The sequence below is a fragment of the Sciurus carolinensis genome, chromosome 4 (assembly GCF_902686445.1).
Source record: "Sciurus carolinensis chromosome 4, mSciCar1.2, whole genome shotgun sequence".
Lineage (NCBI taxonomy): Eukaryota > Metazoa > Chordata > Mammalia > Rodentia > Sciuridae > Sciurus > Sciurus carolinensis.
In genome coordinates, this window is record NC_062216.1 from 58,243,187 (window position 1) to 58,267,651 (window position 24,465).

Genomic DNA, 24,465 nt, shown 5'->3' on the forward strand with positions numbered 1-24,465 from the left:
AGCATACTACAGTGATGCAACCATATCAATGTTCTTAGATGCTCAATTCACAATAGCCAGATTGTGGAACCAACCTAGATGCTGTTCAATAGATGAATGGATAAAGAAACTGTGGTATATGTATACAATGGAATATTACTCAGTCATAAAGAAGAATAAAATTATGGGATTTGCAGGCAAATGGATGCAGTTTGAGAATATCATGCTAAGTGAGATAAGCCAATCCCAAAAAACCAAAGGACCAATGATCTCGCTGATAAGCAGATGATGATACATAATGGGGGTGGGAGGGAGGCAATAATGGAGGAAGGAGGGACTATATAGAGGAAAAAGAGGGGTGGGAGGATTGGGGGGAAGGAAAAAATAACTGAATGAATCAAACATCATTACTCTATGTAAATGTATGATTACACAAATGATATGCCTCTACTTGTAAATGTATGATTACACAAATGATACTCTACAACAGAGAAACAAGTTGTACCCCATTCATTTACAATAAAAAAAAGTTTCTGCTCTATTCAGAATACTAATATAAACAAGGAATGAAATTTGGAGAAATAAAAAACATGTGAAGTGTTTGTGACTTCTGAGGGGCTTGGAAAAAACACGACCTTAAGATTTAATGTAGTTTAGATCTTGTCAATTTGCAGAGGCCATATTGAATCACATGACCTCCTATGAGAAGATGTTTGATCTTTGTTGCAATTTGGCTACATTACATTCACTTTAGAGTTTGTTTATGTGGGACGTTCCTTTGGTGGGTCATTGACATTCCCATTGGCTTAATCCCGTGTGTGTGACTATTTTTAAAAAGAAGACTAACAATCTGCCCACAGACTTTTCCCACTTTAAGGAAAAGAAAGTATCTCAGAAATGAATCAGTAAGTTTCAGGAAAGATGAGTGTGTGAAGTTTTAGAGTTTAAGCTCAGGGCTTTAATCAGACTGAGATGCACATGATTTCTCCAGGTGTTGGATAGCATGAATAGAATTGAATTTAGTCACACTGCTTCAGCAAAGATAAGAGTCTCTTTGAAGTAACGAAACTAAATAATGGGCAACTTGAGGTGTAAGTTACTTCAGCTTCATCTTCAATTCAAAGGCATTGGCCTTGGCACATGTATACAAGCCTTGTGAATAACTTAGGGGACACTGGCAGGCTACAGATACACAAAAGCCTACGTAAGCAGAATTGGCTAACACAAGTATTCATTATAGGATGAGGTGGTCTTTCCATAATCAAAATACTTAGGTATTGATAAGCAGAATTCTATTTGCTGATATTAAATGATCAGCTCTTGAGCTACTGAGAAGTATTGAGATTCCAGTCTTTAAGTGATGCCTTTAAGTGAAAGGCATATTCTTAGGCAGTCGGTTAGTTCACCAACATGTACTTGGGCTTAAGAAGGGAATGTAGAAATATTGGTTATATGTGAGGAACGATGTCAATAGAACTTTTCAATTTATGACTCCTGGGAAAAAATAGCAAAAACAAATCACATTAAAGATAAGCAAAGAAGGATAAGGATCATAACAAATCATTTAGTACTTATTGAATGTTGGCATGTGAGAGGAACTCCTCTGAGTAGGACTAACTCTGGAATATTTTCTTGAATGGTAACTCTTTTAGTAAACACAGAATTCATTGATTTAGGGGTACTCGAACTATCTGATTGAAAAAATTTCAAATCCCTACCAACCGTTCAAGCAGAACGTACTAAGGGGAAGTGATTAATTCTTTCATGATGGGCGAAGAGGTTTGTCCTATTACCATTGACCTCTTTTCATACTCCAACAGGGCATAGAATTAAAAAAAAAAAATCTGCCAAGCACAGTGGCACACCTGTTATCCAAGCAGCTCTGGAGACTGAGGAAGGAGGATTGCAAGTGCAAGGACAGCCTCAGCAATTTATCAAGGCAGACATGATCCTCTGTCCAAGGGTATCATTCTGCTCAGCCAGGCTATTGGTAGTAGATGGATAAAATGTCATAAATGGGACTCAGTAGTAACACTTGCTCTAAGAAAAAGGAACAATATATGATATATGTTAGAGAAGGAGTGAGGCAATAAGGGTGAAGGGTAAGAAGCCTAGGGCCATATTGTTACAGTTCAGATCAGAGTTATGGCACTTACTAGAAATGTGTTTTTGGTCAAATTACTTAAAATCTCCCTGCTTCGGTATCCTTTATATGTAAAATGAAATAATAATTTTTCTTACTCCAGAGTGTTCTTATGAAGATAAATTAGTTAATATATATAAATCAGTAAGAACAATTCTTAGACCACGGAAGCACTCAATATGGTTAAGCTATTATCATCTTATCAGTTAAAACTATTATTTTGCCCTTCATATGCTTTCCATTTGTTTTACTTCTCAAGTCATGTGGGAAAAGTGTTGCTATTTTATTGTGTCCCTCAAACTCATATACCATATATAAACTATAAATACTCTCTGATTTTTTCTATTTCCATTACAGCTGTAGAGGACTAAGTCCTCCATGCTTTTCTCAGTCCATAGAACATCATTGCTTTAGTTAACTTTTCCATCACTGTAACCAAAAGACCTGATAAAAATAATCAGAGAAGGAAAATTTATTTCACTCAAGGTTTCTGTGGTCTCAGTCAATAGATGGCCAAATCCATACCTCTGGGCCTCATGTGAGGTTGAACATCATGGTGGACAGATGTGGCAGAAGAAAGCAGCTCAGGACGTGGCAATCAGGAAGCAGAGAGAACTCTGCTCACAGGGACAAAACATAAACCCCAAAGTCTTGTGCCCAGTTGACCTACCTCCTTCAGCTTTATCAGTGGATTAATCCACTGAGAAAGTTAGAACTCTCATAATCCAATCATTTCACCTCTGAAAATGTTTGCATTGTTTAACACCTTGAACTTGAGGGGGATACCTCCTATCTAAATCACAGCAATCATGCTTGTGGGAAAATCTGGGGAACCATTAATGATACATCTTTCAAATGCTGCTGGTGAAATTAAATCTAACAGTGACCTCTAAATCTGACTCATACAAAGAATTTGATTCTAGGCCCAGTCTACTCTGCTCTAATTAGATCAGTCTTGCAATTATAAGGGAAAATTATCTACTTACTCCTAACCATGTGAAAAGACTAATGTGATGATAATATTAAAACCGGTATGATTTTGCTTGGGGTAAGCTGAGTGTACATTGTCTTAGAGTCTTCTTGACATACTTCCTGAATATGTTTCTATTTTTCAAGAAGGAATATGTATGTTAACCTTCAATATCATCATACTTTTCCTCCACCATTACTCTATTTATCAAAAACTGCACAAGTTTTTGCCAAACATATTAATATTGATTGTATCTCCCAATTTTTTGTTGTTAGGAACATTAAACTTTTATAATGTAATTTTATTCAAAAAATCTTTGAATCTACCCTTAACCAATTACTAAGTAGCTACTGGAAATCCAATTTTCTAAATTCTATGTGATCTGTTCCAGTCTGCAAGGACACAGAATAGTTATATACAACAGAGACACATTTTAAAGGATAATAAGGACTAAATGGGAATATACATGTTATTATATCATACACAGTAAAAATTGCTTACAGACACACTCTCAAGAAAGAAGAAAAGCACACTCCAACTTAAATATGAAAATTTCCCTCTTGACTGGCAGGACAGAACTTCTGCCCAGCATGACTCCACATCCCATGAGAAACTGTATTGAAAAGACCATAGAAAAATGAAATTTTAAGACACCTCAGATATCATTGAGTCCTCTTTGGTTTCAGTAATACTGTATGCAATGTATTCTTCCATGATAAAGAAATGTTGGGCTAAGTTGTTCAAGTGGGCTCTCAATATTTGAATAGTCAGATAATCACTTTTTAAAGGAAACTAGTAGATCATTTCATCAGAAAATAAACCACCTGTTCTCTCTGGTTTCATCAATTCTGTATACAGTATTCTGTCATGATATCCTTCAATCTTATTTAAATACATCCACTGAGATCTGATAGTGTCAGTGTCTTTCATAGCAACCTAATCTTATTTTGTTGATACTTCTGTTTATTGACAATAGTTTAAGACAAAATCTGCTTGCTTCATTGCAATTATCTGGATTAGTTTTTGCTCCTGAAATTACATGAAATGTGTTTAATGCCTCTTTCACATGATGACTTTTCAAGTATTTTATGTCATCTGTAACAAAGTCTTCTTTCATTCAGGCCCAACGTTTCTATTATTATTTATATGGTGTTACATTGTTTCCCCTTCAGAAACATGGATATATGTGGAAAACAAATAATAAAGACAAACAAGAACAAAAGAACAGTTTTTTTTCTTATCTAGGCATGACTTATCTATCGATCCACTCTAAGTTACATTTAGTTTTGGGGAAAAATACCATTCATTAAAATTAGCCAATCAAACTTTCACGTCACCTATCCTCTAAAATTTATAATTCATGTGTGAGTCCCCAAATTGGCAAAACTCAGTAAAGCCAGATAAGAAATTTAGAGCCTATTTAGCACAATTTTGCCAGTTTAGAAATTCTAAGGTTCAGAATTGGAGACACAACCCACCCAGATTTAATAGCTAGTAGTGATAGAGTCCTGTTTTCCATCTGAAGTGTTTTATTTTCTCTTGGATCACCTACTTGATTTCTTTAAAAAGTGCCCATCTGATTATTCCAGTATAGATAGCCTACTTAAACAATTTAGCCCACAATTTCTTCCTCATGTGGTTCATATTTTAGTTTAAGAGTCATAAAAAGAAGCCTTAGTAATGGGAATAAGAGAAAATGCCCATGTCTTAAGATTTCTCCTGATAAGAATCCCACAGCTGCTAAGCCCTCCGGACATTCAATATCATCTGCTAAAGTTATTATTGTTCATGTTTTCTTTAGCTATACTAGATAATTTGAGAGTATCTCTTAAAAAATCATTAAAGCAGTCTTATCCCTCAAGTTATAACACACAAATATGCTTCGTCCCTGAGCAAAATAAACCAAATTTGTTTTACAGTAAACAAGATTTTCTTGCTGGCAAATTGACCCCACATAACACATATTAGTTTTGGAATTGCTCTGTGTGGTGATTGCTGCCCTTGTATGCTCTCTGTGCTAATAGGCAAGAAAACAAGACCAGAATTCAGATTTTGGCAGGTGACTGTCAAAACCTATATGCCACACAGAGGAGAATGAGGAGGGAAAGAGACCAATTAGGATTCCTGAAGGAATTTTCTATATGGCATCAAGCACATCACAGACACAAGAGACACTGAGTGGTTCACAGCTCTTCAGTCTCAGCCCAGGAGGTGATATCACCTTTTATTAATAGGGTGATGGTTCTATTGTGGCAGTGGGTTGCATAGTGTCTCAATTGAACCCATGAGCACTACCCACTAAAAAGATGGATCTTGAATTGTTAAGGAAAACAGGAGAGAGAGAGAGGAGAAAAATCAAGTGAATGTGCCAACATTTACTTATCTACATTGACTGCTCCTAAGTCAGTGAGAGAACAAAAGTCTGCAGTACCTGGATATTCTTAAAGGTATCAGCTTGGACTTGCATGGAGACCACACACACACACACACACACACACACACACACACACCAACCCTACTTTTTAATTCTTTTTAGGAGATATACATTGATTTCTTTAGGATTGAAGAAACTTGATTTTTGCAATTTACTCAAGTATTCTAGCAAAAAGAAAAAGCAGTATACAGATGTGTGGGTGTATGCTTATGAAGTAGAGGGAAAAAAAAAATTGTTCCAAAATGTTAATAATGAGTGAAAGGTATATGAGGTCACTGTAATCTTTTCCATAGTTTTCTTTATGTAGGAAATTGATTTTCTGAAATAGAGAATGTAGTAATAATTTTAAAATCTTCTCCATTAAGGCAACAAATTGACAGAGGAAAGAACTACTGGAGAAGGTAAAAGATGCTCTTTTAGTTGTCCCCTGAAACCTATGCCAGAAAAGTGAAACTTAGAGTTTAGTTTAGTACAATCATCTCTTTCTTTTTTTTTTTTAATTTTGATTCATTGCACACAAATGGAGTACAACTATTGTTTCTCTGGTTGTACATGAAGTAGAGTCATACCATTTGTGTATTCATACATGTACATAGAGTAATGATGCTTGTCTCATTCTATTATCTTTCCTTCCCCTGTCCCCTCCCAACCCTTCATTTATGTCTAAACTATCCTTCTTACATTCTTCCCTTACTCCCCCTGCCCCCATTATGTATCATTAACCACTTATCAGAGAAATCATTCAACCTTTGGTTTTTTGGGATTGGCTTATTTCACTTAACATGATATTCTCTAACTCCATCCATTTACCTGCAAATGTCATAATTTTATTCTTATTTATGGCTGAATAATGTTCCATTGTGTATATATACCACAGTTTCTTTTTCTATTCATCTTTTGAAGGGCATGGGAATCAATCTAACAAAAAAGGTGAAAGACCTCTACAGTGAGAACTACAGAACACTGAAAAAAGACTTTGAAGAACCTTAGAAGATGGAAAGATCTCCCATGTTCTTGGATAGGAAAAATTAATATTGTCAAAATGACCATACTACCAAAAGCGCCATACAAATTCAATGCAATTCTAATTAAAATCCCAATGATATTCCTCATATAAATAGAGAAAACGATCATGAAATTCAGTTGAAAGAATAAGAGACCCAGAATAGCTAATGCAATCCATAGCAGGAAGAGTAAAGCAGGGGGTATCACAATACCAGACCTGAAACTATACTACAGAGCAACAGCAACACAAATGGCATGGTATTGGCACCAAAATAGACAGGTAGACCAATGGTACAGAATAGAGGACACAGAGAAAAATCCACGTATATACAGTCACCTCATACTAGACAATGGTGCCAAAAACATACAATGGAGAAAAGATAGCCTCTTCAACAAATGCTGCTGGGAAAACTGGAAATCCATATGCACCAAAATAAAACTAAACTCCTATCTCTCACCCCGCACAAAATTCAACTCAAAATGGATCAAGGACCTAGGAATTAGGCCAGGGACCCTCCACCTAATAGAAGAAAAAGTTGGTCCAAATCTTCATTATATTGACTTAGCACCAGATTTCCCTAACATGACTCCCAAAGCACAAAAAATAAAAGCAGGAATCAATGATTGGGATAGACTCAAACTAAAAAGCTTTCTCTCAGCAAAGGAAACAATCAACAATGTGAAGAGAGAGTGTACAGAGTGGGAAAAAAATCTTTGCCACACACACTTCAGATAGAGCACTAATCTTTAGAATCTATAAAGAACTCAAGAAACTTTACACCAAGAATACGAATAACCCAATCAACAAATGGGCTAAGGAAATGAGCAGGCACTTCACAGAAGAGGATCTACAAGCAATCAACAGATATATGAAAAAATGTTCAACATCTCTAGTAATAAGAGAAATGCAAATCAAAACTACCCTAAGATTTAATCTCACCCCAATTAGAATGGCGATTATCAAGAATACAAGAGATAATAGATGTTGGTGAGGATTTGGGGAAAAAGATACACTCGTATCTATTTTTTCTAACTAAATCTTTGTTTCTCTTTGTTTCTAGTCAGTTCCTTATGCTGTATTTTGTGTAGCAATCTGGATAATCACACATGTCTTCCTCACTCCTGTACCCAAGTCACCTACGTGAACTCACCTTTGTACTTTTGCAATATTGTAACACAGGTTCAATATTCCAATGTCTAAACGTTCTTTTCTTCTTAGTAAACCCAGTACTGATTTATTTTTTTGCAAATATTATAAATCTACAATGGTTCTTAATCTAATTTTCATAATAAAAAAACAGACACCATTTAATTTCTATACATTTCATAGACATTATATTTTTAAACTTTCTCCTTTGTGGAATCCTTTTTAAGGTCAATTTACCCACAGACAATCTGCTCCTAAGGCTAATCAGTAATAGTACTAGTTATGCAACTACTTTATCCAAAGAAGAAACTGAACATCTGACCTTTTTTTCTCCTGCTGTCTCCTCACATCTCCTGCTCTCTTCCTTTCTAAGTGATCTTATATTAGATCACAACTATAATCATCGTTGCCATTTGGAATCCTTTTTCACATTGAGCTGAGAACATGAGTGAATTCACTCTGCCCTCAGATAATACAGGGTCTACAGAGGAAGCAAATCTGAATTGCTATTATTCTTTTCCAAAATTTATCCCTATGTTTATTTTTCTCAAATGTAGGCCCAAGAAAGCAATTCTACAATAAGAATAGCACAAATTCATCACATAAAGATGCCTAGAGATAATTTATTCCAGTTTCTGACCATGCTGAGAACACATCAGCTACACAGGATACCTTATAATCAGATTCTGTTAGGTTCCCTTGCAATGAGTTTTATAGCATTGCTGGGTATTAATGATGAGAAAATTATTCCTTCTCTTGAGCTCATACATTTATCACTGTAACTTCTACTCATTGATTGTGGTTCTGTCCTCTGGACTATCACAGAACATATCCTTCCCTTTTTCAGAGGCGGAATCTAAGCAAATATGTTGAGTCAGTTCTCAGACATTAGGGGCATTAGCAATACATTATAATACCTAGTATGGGAAAATAATCTCTTATTGTCTGACACTGTTGAACAATGATACTGCGGATCATAGTTCTCTAAATTTAATTTGAAAAAAAAAAGGTATGAGTTGACTGGTTCAATTCTTCCTTTAAAAAAAAAAAAAGCAAATCCAGTATAGAGAATGTATGCACTCATCTGTGTATATTACATTTTACAATTCTTTCACTGCTCTCTGAATTTGGCGATTTGCACAACAACTATGTTTATATTTGTGTTTACATGAATCTTATTACTGAAATAAATTCTAGTTTGAAATTGTCTTGAGCATACCTGGCTTCCAGATTTTCTTTATTCAAATTTTATCTTTCTTTCTCTCTTTTATTTTTATTTTCTTTTCATCTTAACCCAGAAAGTGACCTACTTTCTTGTTCAATGGATATGAATTTACATACTGCATTTCTAATAAGAAAGTTCTAAAATAATTTTATTATTGTATTTTGGTGGGTTGACATAAGCTTTGAATAACTCTATTCACTGTTTGTATTTTTGTTCTTAGGAAGCTATGCTTAAACAATTTGATTTGGGAATAAAATTAATAGATGATACAGTTGATGGGTGAAATGACCAATTCCTGAATGTGATTTTTAAAATGTGTTATATGACATGGAATTTCCTAGCATGTTTGCCAGCAGTGTGCTTAGCATAAGAGGGTGTGCACTTATGTAGGGTTGTACAGCACCAGGGAGTTCAACTGAAAGATAAACTAAGAGAATACACACTGGCAACAAAGGTGAAGACCTTCATTATGAGCCAATTTAACTAGTCCAAGAAGAGTATATGTCCCAAGGACATACACTTAAACCTAGGTATCAGAAAATTTGGATCACGAAACTATGATCCCAAAGTTCATAACCCCCTTGAAGCTTCTGTCATTCTTGGTTCTCTAAATTGACAATCAAACATAGTTTTGTTTCTCTGAGCCTTTTGAAGAAAAATCATGTGTCTTAGCCTTCTCACTTAGTTTGAGCTCTTTCCACCTATTACTTTATATAAGGAAGAAATCTAGCAGTTAAATAACCTGCTAATATTGAAAGAGACCAACAAAAAGCAACAAGATACAGGAGATGGTCCACAAAGTTAGAAAATGTGAATGACACATGATATAATTGGATACAGTTTGAAAGGTGGTTGAGCGCATTTGCAAAGGACAAAGAAACTAATAGATAATAAGCATTGATAGTTTTGCACATCTATGTTAATCATTTTATCATCATTAATTGACCTCCTACAACAGTCTCATGATGTAGCTGTAATTTTTTATGTATTTGTCAATGTGCAAGCTGAGGTTAAGCAGTACTAATTGACTTGTTTCAGTTTAAACAGCAAAAAAATGTTAGAAATCAGGATATGACCTTATATCTAATGTAGCACTCACATGCAAGTATTCAATGTAAATATCAGTAGAACTAATATGTAATGTGTATGTAAAACCTCACTAGAAGAAATCTGGAGTCTCTGGAAATAAGATCAGCTTAACAATAAGGTATACAAATGCTGTTTTCTGACATGATAAAAACAGACTGAGGAAGCTAGGTTATCAGAGGAGTGGTTAAGGGCTTGGAAAGTAAGAGGCAGCACCATGATTCAAATTTAACCAAGTCCATAATTATCTTTGGGCTCTCCATCTAGGATAGAATAAGGAATCTATTGTCTGTGTTTAAAACTATTTTGTCATTGTCTTATGGTCTTCTCAATATGTAAAAGGCAATGATTTAATACTTCTTTCAAAAAATTGTCAATATAAGGAATTTGACAGACATTGAAGAGCTTAAAGGGTAAATTATAGTATCCAGTGTAAAGCAATTATCATACTCTTTATTGGATTCAAAAGAGAATCATGAGTGATTTAAAGCTGTTATCAGGTAGCATATCATGTTTGGAAAAATAAGAAGTGGTATTAAAGATAAACTTATGTAGACTGGGTAAGATGAGGAGAAATAGAAAAAGAAAATTCCATTTGCCATTCTGTTTCTAACTTCAAAGAATGTTCACTTTTCATGGGAAATTTGGGGAATTATGTGAGCAGAAAAACAACCAACCAACCAACCAACCAACAAACAAACAAAACAAGTTTTACCTATGTCTTTTGAGTGGACAAGTAAACTTAATACAAAAAAATGTAATTAATAATTATTTTTAAATGCTATTTGAAAGAGTGAAGTAAAATATCTGTGAGGTGCAGCAGAGAACAGCTATGTTTCTTAAAACAAATGTAATCAACTTTTGCTGAAGCAGTTTAGAAGTGGCAGGCAGAGCCATACATATCTAATTCAACCATAATTTACAAGGTAAAAATAGAAAGAAAGAAAAACTCTCAGCAATCAACAACAGAAACAGAAACTACTTTTCACTGAGTTAGGCACTAATTGAAAACAGTTGAAATCTGTGCCACAGGGGTGGAAAAGTAGCAAGACATGTTGGAGTCTTGGCATTAGGAGTAAATGGATGAAAGACTAGTAAGTGACAGCATTACCTTGGCTCAAGGGAAAGGAAAAATAACTTCCATGAAGTTGAGGTGTCTTGATCAGTGTGAGTTGCTATAATAAATACCATTGACTGGAAGCTTATAAACAATATATTTATTTCTCACAGTTTTGGAAGTTGAAAGTCTGAGATCAGGGTGCCAGTAAGGCTATATTCCCTACCCCACTTTGGAACCAAAAAGACAGCCCTCTTGATCTATGAATTGCCTTTAGGGTCCTTTTTCCCTTGTCTTGAAATACAGAGCACATCTGTAGCTGAATAACTCTAGAGTTCCATCCTGTAAAATTCAAGAAGTTCAGCAACTTTATGCCATTCCTTATCATGTCTTTCAACTTAAGTCTAAATAGTCAGAATCCTGCTAGAGTAGCTAATTGAGTCTGTGGTTCATGCCAAAACTAATCTCCCATATCAAAACTGTTACTTGCCAAACCCTGGTGTTCTCTTCCAAACATGCCTTCTTTTTTTTTTTCTTTCCTTTATTTTCAATAAGAATAGTCTGAGAATCTTCCAAATCTTTAACATTTTCTTTTGTTTAATAACTTCATCTTCAAGTCATTTGTCTCTTCTTACATCATAACATAAGCAATCAGAAGAGACCAAACTACCCCTTCAATATTTGCTTAGAATTCTCCTCTGCTAATTGGAAATATCCAATTTTATCTTTTAAAATTTTACATTCATAAAACAATAGAACATGAAAACAATTCAGTTAAATTTTTTAACCCTTAATTGCCAGGATTACCTTTTTCTTGTTGTCCAATAAAATGATCCTCATTTCCATCTGAGAATTCATCAGAATGTCCTTTAGTATCTGTATTTCTATCAATATTCTATGACTGTGCATAGATGGAAACTTTCCAACAGTTCTCCTTTTTCTTTTATAAGCCTTCACTAGAAGCTCCTTTAAAAGTCCCTTCATAGAAATATTACTTCTTTTAACATATACTTCAAAATTCTTCCAGTTTTATCTGTTACTCAGTTCCAAAACTGCTTCCACATTTCTTGAGTTCTTACAACAGTATCTGAATTTCTGTTGGTACCAACTAATTCCTTAATCAACTCAGGATGCTATAACAAAGTGCCATAGATTGGGGTAGACTAAAAACAAAAGTAATTGATTTCTTATAATTCTGAGTCTATAAGTTTAAGATGAGAGTACCAGAATGGTTTTATTCTGGTGAGGAACCTCTTCCAGGTGATGGCCTATTTCTCATTATGCCCTTATGTGACAGAGAACAAAGAGTAAAAATGTAAGTCTCTTTTTATTCCCAATGTATTCAGGTGCTAATTCCACTGCTGAGAATTCTACCCTTATTACTTAATTATCTCCTAATGACCCCATTCCCTATTATCATCACATTGGAGGATTAGAATTTAAACATGAATTTGGCAAGGTATGGTAAGGATTCAAACATCTAATCCCTTACAACAAGTAAACTATATGAGTGTACATAGGTTTGGTTTTTGTTATTGATATTTTTTTTTTTGCCACAAATAATTAGGTATGCAGAGCAGAATTTTAGGAATTCAAAATAAGCGGCAGTTCTTGGTACTAGGTATCATTCAAGACTTTATACATAACAACTGTACCATGTATTGATGCTTACAAGAAGAACAGACATGAGCTTTCATTCTCCATGTCTCTGTTCTGCAAGATGGGATGAAATTTCTAAACAAGGGAATCGATTACAACTAAAGTTGAAGAAAGATATCCAGGCCTTCTTGGGCTGTTTGCCTGTTAGATTCAAAACCTAGTGAAACAATACTAGACTTTGACACTAAAACCAGATCCTTAATTTTAGAACTGAGATGATTATTTCATTCCAAGATATCCCACAGTTCAGTGACAGGGATGGAACCTATGATAATGTATGCTGAGCTAGTTGATGATAAAACCAGAGTATACAGATTTTTTTTTTATTGTAAATAAATGGGATACATGTTGTTTCTCTGTTTGTACATAGAGTAAAGGCATACCATTTGTGTAATCATAAATTTACATAGGGTAATGTTGTTTGATTCATTCTGCCATTTTTTTCCCTTCTCCCCCACCCCTCTGACCCCTCCCCTCCCTCTCTACAGTCCGTCCTTCCTCCATTCCTGCCCCCCTCCCTAAACCCAACTCCAACCCCAACACTAACCCCTCCCATCCCCCATTATGTGTCATCATCCACTTATTAGCGATATCATTCTTCCTTTGTTTTTTTGAGATTGGCTTATCTCACTTAGCATGATATTCTCCAGTTTCATCCATTTGCCTGCAAATGCCATAATTGTATCATTCTTTATGGCTGAGTAATATTCCATTGTATATATATACCACATTTCTTTATCCATTCATCAATTGAAGGACATCTAGGTTGGTTCCACAATCTGGCTATTGTGAACTGAGCAGCTATGAACATTGATGTGGCTGTATTTCTGTAATATGCTGATTTTAAGTCCTTTGGGTATAGGCCAAGGAGTGGGATAGCTGGGTCATATGGTGATTCCATTCCAAGCTTTCTGAGGAATCTCCACACTGCTTTCCAGAGTGGCTGCACTAATTTGCAACCCCACCAGCAATGTATGAGTGTACCTTTCTCCCCACATCCTCGCCAACACCTGCTATTGCTTGTATTCTTGATAATCGCCATTCTAATTGGGGTGAGATGGAATCTTAGGGTGGTTTTGATTTGCATTTCTCTTATTACTAGAGATGCTGAACATTTTTCCATATGTTTGTTGATTGCTTGTAGATCTTCTTCTGTGAAGTGTCTATTCATTTCCTTAGCCCACTTGTCGATTGGATTATTTGTATTCTTGGTGTAGAGTTTTTTGAGTTCTTTATAGATTCTGGAGATTAGTGCTCTATCTGAAGTATGATTGGCAAAGATTTTCTCCCACTCTGTAGGCTCTTTCTTCGCATTGCTGATAGTTTCCTTTGCTGAGAGAAAACTTTTTAGTTTGAATCTATCCCAGTTATTAATTCTTGCTTTTATTTCTTGTGCTATGGGAGTCCTGTTGAGGAAGTCTGGTCCTAAGCCGACATGTTGAAGCTCTAGACCTACTTTTTCTTCTATAAGATGCAAGGTCTCTGGTCTGATTCCGAGATCCTTAATCCATTTTGAGTTTAGTTTCGTGCATGGTGAGAGATATGTGTTTAGTTTCATTCTGTTGCATATGGATTTCCAATTCTCCCAGCACCATTTGTTGAAGAGGCTATCTTTTCTCCATTGCATATTTTTGGCCCCTTTGTCTAGTATGAGAAAATTGTATTTATTTGGGTTTGTGTCCGTGTCCTCTATTCTGTACCATTGATCCACCTTTCTATTTTGGTACCAATACCATGCCGTTTTTGTTACTATTGCTTTGTAGTAGAGTTGAAGATCTGGTATTGCGATACCCCCGCTTCACTCTTTCTGCCAAGGATTGCTTTAGCTATTCTGGGTTTTTTATTCTTCCAGATGAATTTCATAATTTCTTGCTCTATTTCTGAAAGGTACATCATTGGGATTTTAATTGGAATTGCATTGAATCTGTATAGCACTTTTGGTAGTATGGCCATTTTGACAATATTAATTCTTCCTATCCAAGAACATGGGAGATCTTTCCATCTTCTAAGGTTTTCTTGAATTTCTTTCTTTAGTGTTCTGTAGTTTCTCATTGTAGAGGTCTTTCACCTCTTTTGTGAGATTGATTCCCAAGTATTTTATTTTTTTCGAAGCTATTGTGAATGGGGTAGTTTTCCTAATTTCTCTTTCTGAAGATTCATTGCTTGTGTATAAAAATGCCTTAGATTTATGTGCATTGATCTTATATCCTGCTACTTTACTGAATTCACTTATGAGATCTAAAAGTTTTCTGGTGGAATTTCCTGGTTCCTCTAAGTATACAATCATATCATCAGCAAATAGGGATAGTTTGAGTTCTTCTTTTCCTATTCGTATCCCTTTAATTTCTTTGGTCTGTCTAATTGCTCTGGCTAGAGTTTCAAGGACGATATTGAATAGAAGTGGTGAAAGAGGGCATCCCTGCCTTGTTCCAGTTTTTAGAGGGAATGCGTTCAGTTTTTCACCATTTAGAATGATATTAACCATGGGCTTAGCGTAGATGGCCTTTACAATGTTAAGGAATGTTCCCACTATCCCTATTTTTTCTAGTGTTTTGAGCATGAAGGGGTGCTGTATTTTATCAAATGCTTTTTCTGCATCTATCGAAATAATCATGTGATTCTTGACTTTAAGTCTATTGATATGGTGAATGACATTTATTGATTTCCTGATGTTGAACCAATCTTGCATCCCTGGGATGAAACCCACTTGATCATGGTGCACTATCTTTTTAATATGTTTTTGTATGCAATTTGCTAAAATTTTGTTGAGAATTTTTGCGTCGATGTTCATTAAGGATATTGGTCTGAAATTTTCTTTCCTCGATGTGTCTCTGTCTGGTTTGGTATCAGGGTAATATTGGCTTCATAGAATGAGTTTGGGAGGGTTCCCTCCTCTTCTATTTTATGGAATACTTTGAGAAGTATTGGAATGAGCTCTTCTTTAAAGGTTTTGTAGAACTCGGCTGAGAACCCATCTGGTCCTGGACTTTTCTTTGTTGGTAGGCTTTTGATGGCTTCTTCTATTTCATTACTTGAAATTAGTCTATTTAAATTGTGTATGTCCTCCTCGTTCAGTTTAGGCAATTCATATGTCTCTAGAAACCTGTTGATGTCTTCGAAATTTTCTATTTTGTTGGAGTATAGGTTTTCAAAATAGCTTCTAATTATGTTTTGTATTTCAGTCGTGTCTGTTGTGATATTTCCTTGTTCATTCCGAATTTTAGTAATTTGGGTTTTCTCTCGTCTTCTCTTTGTTAGTGTGGCTAAAGGTTTATCAATTTTGTTTATTTTTTCGAAGAACCAACTATTTATTTTGTCAATTTTTTGTATTGTTTCTTTTGTTTCAATTTTGTTGATTTCAGCTCTGAGTTTAACTATTTCCTGTCTTCTACTACTTTTGGTGTTGGTCTACAGATTTTATAGATGGGGATTATTCCTGAATTCTTCTGGAGTTGAAAGAAAATTAAAAAGTAGGGCTGAGGGTATATCTCAATGGTAGAGTTTAGCATGTGTGAATCCCTATGTTCAATATTTCATGCCCAGCATTACCGAGAAAAAAAGAAAGAACTTAGAGAAATATGTAAAATTACATTATATTTCTTTAATCCTTAAAAAAGGAGAATTGGATTTAGTCAAACAAAAAAAAATCCTATTTTAATGTTTCTATTGCAATGAAAACTTCTTCCCTTATTAAAAGACATGATCCAAAGCTGATTCACTCAGAGGTCCAAGATAACAGGTGTCATTACTTGTGTGACAGCACTTTACAAAACTGTAGTTGCATACACTACTGAATACCCTATTTTATGCTTGGCACTAGGGTTACAGTGATACAAAAAAAAAATCTCTCTCCTCTTGCCACTTGGATTCTAGTGAAGGGGACAGGCAAAATTAAATTAGCAAGTGTATATATATATCTAACATAGTAGTAGGCTGCATAAAATACTGGATTTTGGAATGCCAGTCTGAAGAAGTGATACTTAAGGGAAAACTTCATTCAGCAAAAGCCAAGATGACAATAAAATAGAGTGAAGAGAACAGGTCTCCTAAGGCCAGGACACATGACCTTCCTGAGGAACAGCAAAAAGATCAGTCTGACCGTGGTGGCCTGAGTGAGATGTAAACAAGGAAGAGATTCATTTGGAAAGAAGGCAAGAGATCACACTTTTTTGCTTTGCTGGACTTCGTATTTTCTTCTAAGTGTGATTGAAAGCTACTTGAGTCTTGAGCAGATGGGTGACATTTTTGTCTCATTTTGAAAGAACAATTCAGAATTCTGCATAAAGAATAAATTTGGGAAGGCAGATATCGAATCAGGGGGACATATTAAATGACTATCACAAAATTCTGTGATTTAGAATAGTATTGTAACAGTCAAGTTGGTAAGAAATGGACAAATTTAGAATATATTAGAAAACGAAAGTTCACAAGAGTGCCTGATGACTTGGATGAGGGGTATAAAAGACTGTGTTAAGGCTTAACCTTAAAAACTAGAGAGTAGTAGTGTCATTCACTGTGATAGAACTCACTCAGCTAGAGCAAGTTTTGGTGGCAAATCACAGGTTCAGTTTTTGACAGATTTTGGTGGAAAGGTCTATCAAACTCCCAAGTGAAAAGGTATTCAAAACCATGAAGCTGTGTGAGATAAATCAGAGAGTGAGGACAGACACTTACATCAGAAATGAGAATAAAATGTCTACTACAACATTTATGAGTTTGAGGTTTGTAAAAAGGTGCATCCAGCAAAGGTGACTGAGAAAGGGCATTCACTGTGGTGATAGGTGAAGCAGACAATGCTGTGCTACCACATTGGGGGGAAATGCTTGAAGAAGAGTACATTAACCAGTTTGGTGTTGAAACAAAGCACCTTACAAGGACAACTTAGTGGAGGAGAAGTTTATTTTGGTTCATGATTTCAGAGCCAACCTTTGGAGGTTGTCTGGCTCCAGAGCAGAAGCATCATGGTGGAAGGACATGAAGGAGGAAGTATGCTCAGCTCACATCAGTCAGAAAGAGAGAGAGAGGAGGGTGGAGAGAAAAGAGCTAGGAACAAGACAACATACCACTGGGTGTACCCCTAGTGACCTATTTCCTCCAACTAGAACCAACCTCCCAGGAGTCCATTCACCCATCATTCAAAAATGTAAAATTTAGTATATGAAAAAGTTGACTAAACTGTCTCTCCCTCTGAAGATGGCCCATAATCTCCCTTGAGTATTTTTTTTTTTTACTTTACCCAAAATCTTCTCAGTCTTGAGGTAGATCACATTCTCCCTCAAAAGTGCCTCTGCTTCCCTAAATAAGCTATTATGTCTCTGAAAAAACACAAAAATACCAAAAATAAAACAAAACAGGATACTGAGACCATCAGCCAAGAAAAATACACTTAATATACATAGATTCAGAAATGATAAATATATTGAATTTAGCAGTATGATACATATAATAAAAAGTGAGAAATGTAAGAAGAGACTTAAGTGGGATTTTAAAAAGAAAGTACAATAAGTGAAAGCAAATATATTTATATTCAGATTAACCTTAAATAGATATTGCCAAAAAATAATATTTGATGGATGAATCCACTGATGAGGTTAGAGCTCTCATGACTTGATCATTGCCTAAATTCCCCTCCTCTGAACCTTGCTGTAGCAGGAACCATATTTTTGACACATGAGCTTTTGGGGAATACTACAGATCCAAACCATAACAAAGGTAATGGACTTCCACTTCTGCCCGTGTGATTTATTTATTTTTTTTAGTTTTGATGGAACTTCATTTTATTTATTATTTATTTATTTATTATGTATATCTGATGCTGAGAATTGAACCCAGAGCCTCACACATGCTAGGCAAGTGCTCTACCACTGAGCTACAACTCCAGCCTAGCTCATGTGATATTAGTTGCAATGGTGTTTTCTATTACTTCATAAACAAATGGAAAAAAAGAAAAAATAATATAGAAAATTACTATTTCATTAATAAGAGAATGTCAGTAAAGTCCTGTTATTGCTGATAAACAGAAGGGGGGAAAAGGGAGGTGATCTTTTGATGACTCTAGGTAGCTTCCTGGAGGCAACTGTCAGGCTTCAGAAAGTTGAGAATAAGACATCCGTATCCCAATGATTTCACTGAGATGAAGAGAGGGAAGTCAGAGTTTAGAGAGTTCACATTAGCTAGAAGATGCAGCTCAGTTGAGAAGAGAGGTGAGAATTGGACTGAGTCAGAAGGACTTCTTAAATCTGCATGAAGTCCTTGAGTACCACTCTTCACCAAAATAAAGCATCACCATGCTGTAAAGAAAAAAAAAAAAAGAAAGAAAGAAAGAAAAAAAGAAAAAGAAAAAAATAATAACTAGGGAACTGGAAGAACATTTCTGAATTTACACATAACTATGAACCATTTGTCTTTTCTTCAGATAAAATGGAAAGACTTTGTTGAATAAGCATTCAGCATACAACACAGATGAACACTATGTAGAAGTGGGACTAAATTAGACTTTCTGTAAAGGTGATTTGGACCATCCTATAAAAGTTTAAACTCAAACCTCAAAAAAAAAAAAATGAATGAATAAATAAAATAAAATAAAATAAAACTAATGTTCAAGTCCTTAACAGGTTACCTAGAAAATAACCCACATTCAAAACTATAAAATTCAGTATATGAAAAAGCAGGCCCATGTGAGCAACAGTGAAGAGAAAAGTAGACATAGACTCAGAAATGATGAATAAAATGAATTTAGCAGTATGGTCTGTATGCTCAAGACAGCAAAGAAATATATAAATGTAATAAACAGAAAAATGAGAGATATAAAAAGAAGCTTAAGTGAAATATCTAGACGAGGAACATACACTAACCAAAAGAAACTACATTTGGAATGGGATTAACATGAGATAGATACTGCCCGAAAATAATATTGGCAAACTAATAGGGAACTGAAACAACAAAATGAACTTCAGAGAGAAAGAGAAAGAAAACTGAAAAACTCAACACAGTTTCAATAACTTGTGAGAAAAATATCAACAGTTTTGTGCACATAAGGAAAGACAAGGGGGGAGCTGATGTTAGAAAAAGCTTTGAGAAAATAAGACTAAGATTTTTCAGAATTTATGAATCTATAAACCCAAGTATTCAAGAAGCTCAGCAAGTAGTAAGAAGAATTAAAGTGAAGCATGCCAGAGCAAATCATAATGAAATTGCTGAAAATCAGTGAAAAAATAAAACTGTTAAAAGCAGTTACAGGGAAAAAATAAATTATGCATGAGCAAAAGTTAAGAATTCCTGAAGAAAACTTGCCAGAATCTATGTCCAAAAGAGCACAATAGAGTATATGCTTAAAGTGCTGAAGAGAAAATACACATATTATTTCCACACAGAATTCACTACCCAATGAGTAAACCTTTTGAAATGATAAATACATTTTCAGACATGCAAATGATAAATAATTTAACACTAGTAGATTTACACCAAAAATTACTAAAGAAAACTCTGAAGACAAGTTAAAAATGACACCAGATGGAAATTTGTCTCTACAGAAAGAAACAAAGAAGTTGAAAATTATAAATACAGAAAAATATAAAACTATATTTACCATTTTTAACCTCGTTGAAAGACTATTGACTATTTAAAGGAAATGGTATGAAAATATATTATGAAATTTTCAAGAGAGAGAGAAAAATTCATGACAACAAAGCAGAAATGGGAGGAAAATGAAAATATACTATTCAACATTCTTAGGCATCAAATGGGTGGGATAATATTATTTGAGAGTACAATGCTATATAATAAATCTATTAATTGTAATGCTGGTCCTACAATTATAAAAACCACAAAATGATGCATAGATATAAAGTTAAAAGTAATGATGAAATAAAATAATAACTCAATCCAAAAGAAGAAAATGAAAAGAACAAAGGAATAAAAACATGTGAACCAATAGCACTCAGTGTGAAAGATGATAGATTCAAACTTTATCAATAATTACATTACTCATTAATATCTAGGCATTTTTCTTACCATGTTTAGATTTTTAAATCAGATAAACATCAAGACCCAAATATATGAGAATTACAAGAAATTCACTTGAAATACAGACATACTAAAAATTAAATCTAAAATGTATTCAGCATAAACATTAATCAAGGGAAGTTGATGTTACAATATTAGTATCATATAAATTGAAGTTTGGAATGAGGAATAGTATCAAGGAGGAAGAAGGAAATGTTTTAAAGTTAAAGGGGTCCATTCATCAAGATGGCATAATGATCCTTAATGTGAATACATAATAATAGCAAGTTTTCAAATATAAAGCATAAAGAAAGAATAAAAATGAAGTGAACATATTCATAATGATAGCTGGAGATTTTAATAGTCCCCAATAGAACAAATAGCCACAAAATCTACAAAGAGATAGAGGAACTTAAAAACACCAACAGTCAACTAAACCCAATTTCTATGTACACATTGATCTACTCTAGAACAGATTTTACTTTCATGTACAAAAAAATCTGCCAGGATTCCCTACATCCTAGATCATAAAAAAAATGCACAATAAATTTAAATAGATTAAAACCATATGAAATATTCTCAGACTACAATGGAATTATACTAAAGATCAATAACAAAGATTTCTCAATGATCCCCCAATAAGTTGGTGCAGTAGGAATCCCCAGACCTTTCTTTCCCTATGAAGACACCAATAATACAACAGTATATGAATCAATTCCCTTTGTGAGATATCCAAAAGCAAGATAAGAGGCTCTGATATAACAGGTATGCAGAAAACCAGTCACATTGAAACCTATAGGAAAATTTGTGTCATTCATTCACCAGAGGCCCTCCCTTGGCACAGTGTGTTCTGGAAAACGAAACTCCCATCTCTTAGTTTCTCCCTGGGGAGGTAAAGAAAAGACTGGAATACATATCTAGCTTTCATATTTTTCTGGGAGCTACCTGAGGGACTTAACTTTAACCTGCCTAAATCAAAATACTGATAGGCAAAGGTGCCAGGTGAGGATCACTGAGAACAAAAGATACGGTTTAAACTATGCATTCTATCACCACTGTCCCTCCCCTTGGCTTAGTGAGAGAATGGGAAAAAAAAAAATAGCTCCTAGCTTGTCCACAAAAGGGAAAGATTTGGAACAGGTGTCCAGTGTTCCAGGTGTTCATGGAACTGTTGAGGGACAGGTTTTGTCTCAAAGAAGTCAGAGGTATATTCTAGATGACTGGGAGTCACCAAGAACAAAAAATGAGCTAGGGAGCTAACAGCAGCTTCTGAGAACCTACAGTACCACAGACATACTCCAAAGGCAGCAAGATGTGACAAGTTCCTGAAAAACAAAACTAAACAAAAAACAGCAAAAACTCTCTAAAAGCTTTATGAGTATGAATCTGAAGAAAATGTGCCTATGTAAAAGTACTGAGAGAACCCCCAGAATCTCTAGCCAGACTCATTGAAGCTCTTTCTCAGTACAAAGACAATCCATAAATATTGGGATAAATGGTTATTTTGTTAAATGTGCAGATAACAACACAAAGTAACAAGACAAAAAGAATCTGGGAAGCAAGAGCAAACAAAGAAACAAAACAAATCTCCAAAACCAACCCTACAGAAATGAGGTATATGAGTTATATGGAAGTATAAGACAAGGAATTCAAAAGAAACATCATGAAGAACACATTAAGTTCAAAAAAATGATGCATGAACAAAATAAGAAAATATGAAGCTAAAGAATGCAATTACTGAACTGAAAATTTCCTCACAGTGGTTCCAAAGGAGACTTGATCAAGAAGAAAGGATCAGCAAACTCAAGCACAGGCCACTTGGAATAATCCAGTCAAAGAAGAAAATAGAATAAAGAATAGCAAAGACAGTGTAATGGGCCATTATGTGATTTTCAGAAGGAGAAGAGGGAGAGAAATAGAAAGTTCATTGGAGGAAATGGCATTTTATATTCAAGAAAACCTGTGTGCCCCAACCACAGCAAATCTAAAGAACACCGTACTAAGACACATCATAATCAAATTGTCAAAAGTCAAAAACTAAGAAAAAAAATTTTAAAGAAACAAAAGTGACTAATCATTTACAAGAGAGCCCCAATAAGAATATAAGTGGATTTCATAGCAGACCTTTCATCCTGAAGAGAGTAAAATGATATATTCAATGTGCTAACAGAAAAATAAATCTGCCAGCCAAGAATACTATAACCAACAGAACTCTCCTTCAAAAATGAAGGATAAATGTAAAAACTCTCCCAGATAAACAAAAACTGAGGGAGTTTATCACCACATAAAATATTAAAGGGAGTCCTTTGAGTTTTAGACAAAATGATGCTAGATAGAAAAGTGAAAACATGGAAATATAGAACTCACTGGTAAAGATTTACTACATAGACAAGTACAGAATATCATAATACAGAAATGGTATCATATGAATTACTTTTAATTCTGATATAGAAATTGAAAGACTAAAGTATAAAATAGCAATAATTAGAAAAGTATTATTGGGCACACAATATAAAAGGTAGAATTTGTTATGTCAACAAAAATGTGTTGGGAGGAGAGAACTAAAAGAATAAAGTTTTTGTATGTGATTGAAGTTATCAGCTTAAAATGGATTGTTTACAAGCAGGATTTTTTGTACCATGGTAACTACAAAGAAAATACCTATAGAAGATATACAACAGAAAATGAGAAAGAAATAAAAGCATGTCACTACCAAATATATGTATATATATTTTGTCTTTAGTGTATTCATTGGGGTTTTTTATATATAATGTCATGCTATCTATAAACAGATAACATTTTATAATGCCATGTTATCCCATCTATAAACAGAGATAATATATATTTCCTTTCCTTCCACTGACTTCCTTTGTATTTCATATATATGTGAAATAACAATATGTATATTATAGGTACATATATATGTGAAATAATATATATTACATATTATATATATATATAAAATAATATGTATGTACATAGTAAAGGTTAGAATGCCCACTCCAGCCACTTCCACTAAACATTTCACTGGAAATCCTAGCTAAAGCAATTAGGCAAGAAAAATAAATTGAAAGCATCTGAAACAAAAGGTAGAAATAAAATTATTTCTGTTTATAGATGGCATGACATTATATATATATATATATATATAAAATAATGTGTATGTACATATAATATATATATCATTTCACATATATATGTACCTATAATATATATTGTTATTTCACATATATATCTGAAATACAAAGAAGACAGTGGAAGGAAAAGAAAAAAAAATCTATAAAACAGAAAACAATTAACAAAATGCCCAGCAATTACTTTAAATTAAAATGGATTAAATACCAAGGATCAAGGATCAAAGATAAAATAACTTGATCATTTCAATAGATATAGAAAATGTATTTTTGAAAATTCAACATCCTTTCATGATAAAAATTCTCAATGTACCGGGAATGGAAGAAAATTACCTGTACTTATTAAAGGCCAAACTAAAGGCTACCAAAGAAAAAGCGAAGAAAAGCCCATGGCTAACCTTCAAGTCATTGGTGAAAAGCAAGTGCTCTTCTGCTAAGATCAGAAACAAGGTTAGAATGCCCACCCCAGCCACTTCCACTAAACATTTCACTTGAAATCCTAGCTAGAGCAATTAGTCAAGGAAAAGAAATTGAAAGCATCTGAAACAAAAGGAAGAAATAAAATTATCTCTGTTTATAGGTAGCATGACATTCTATATAAAAACCCCAATGAATGTATTAA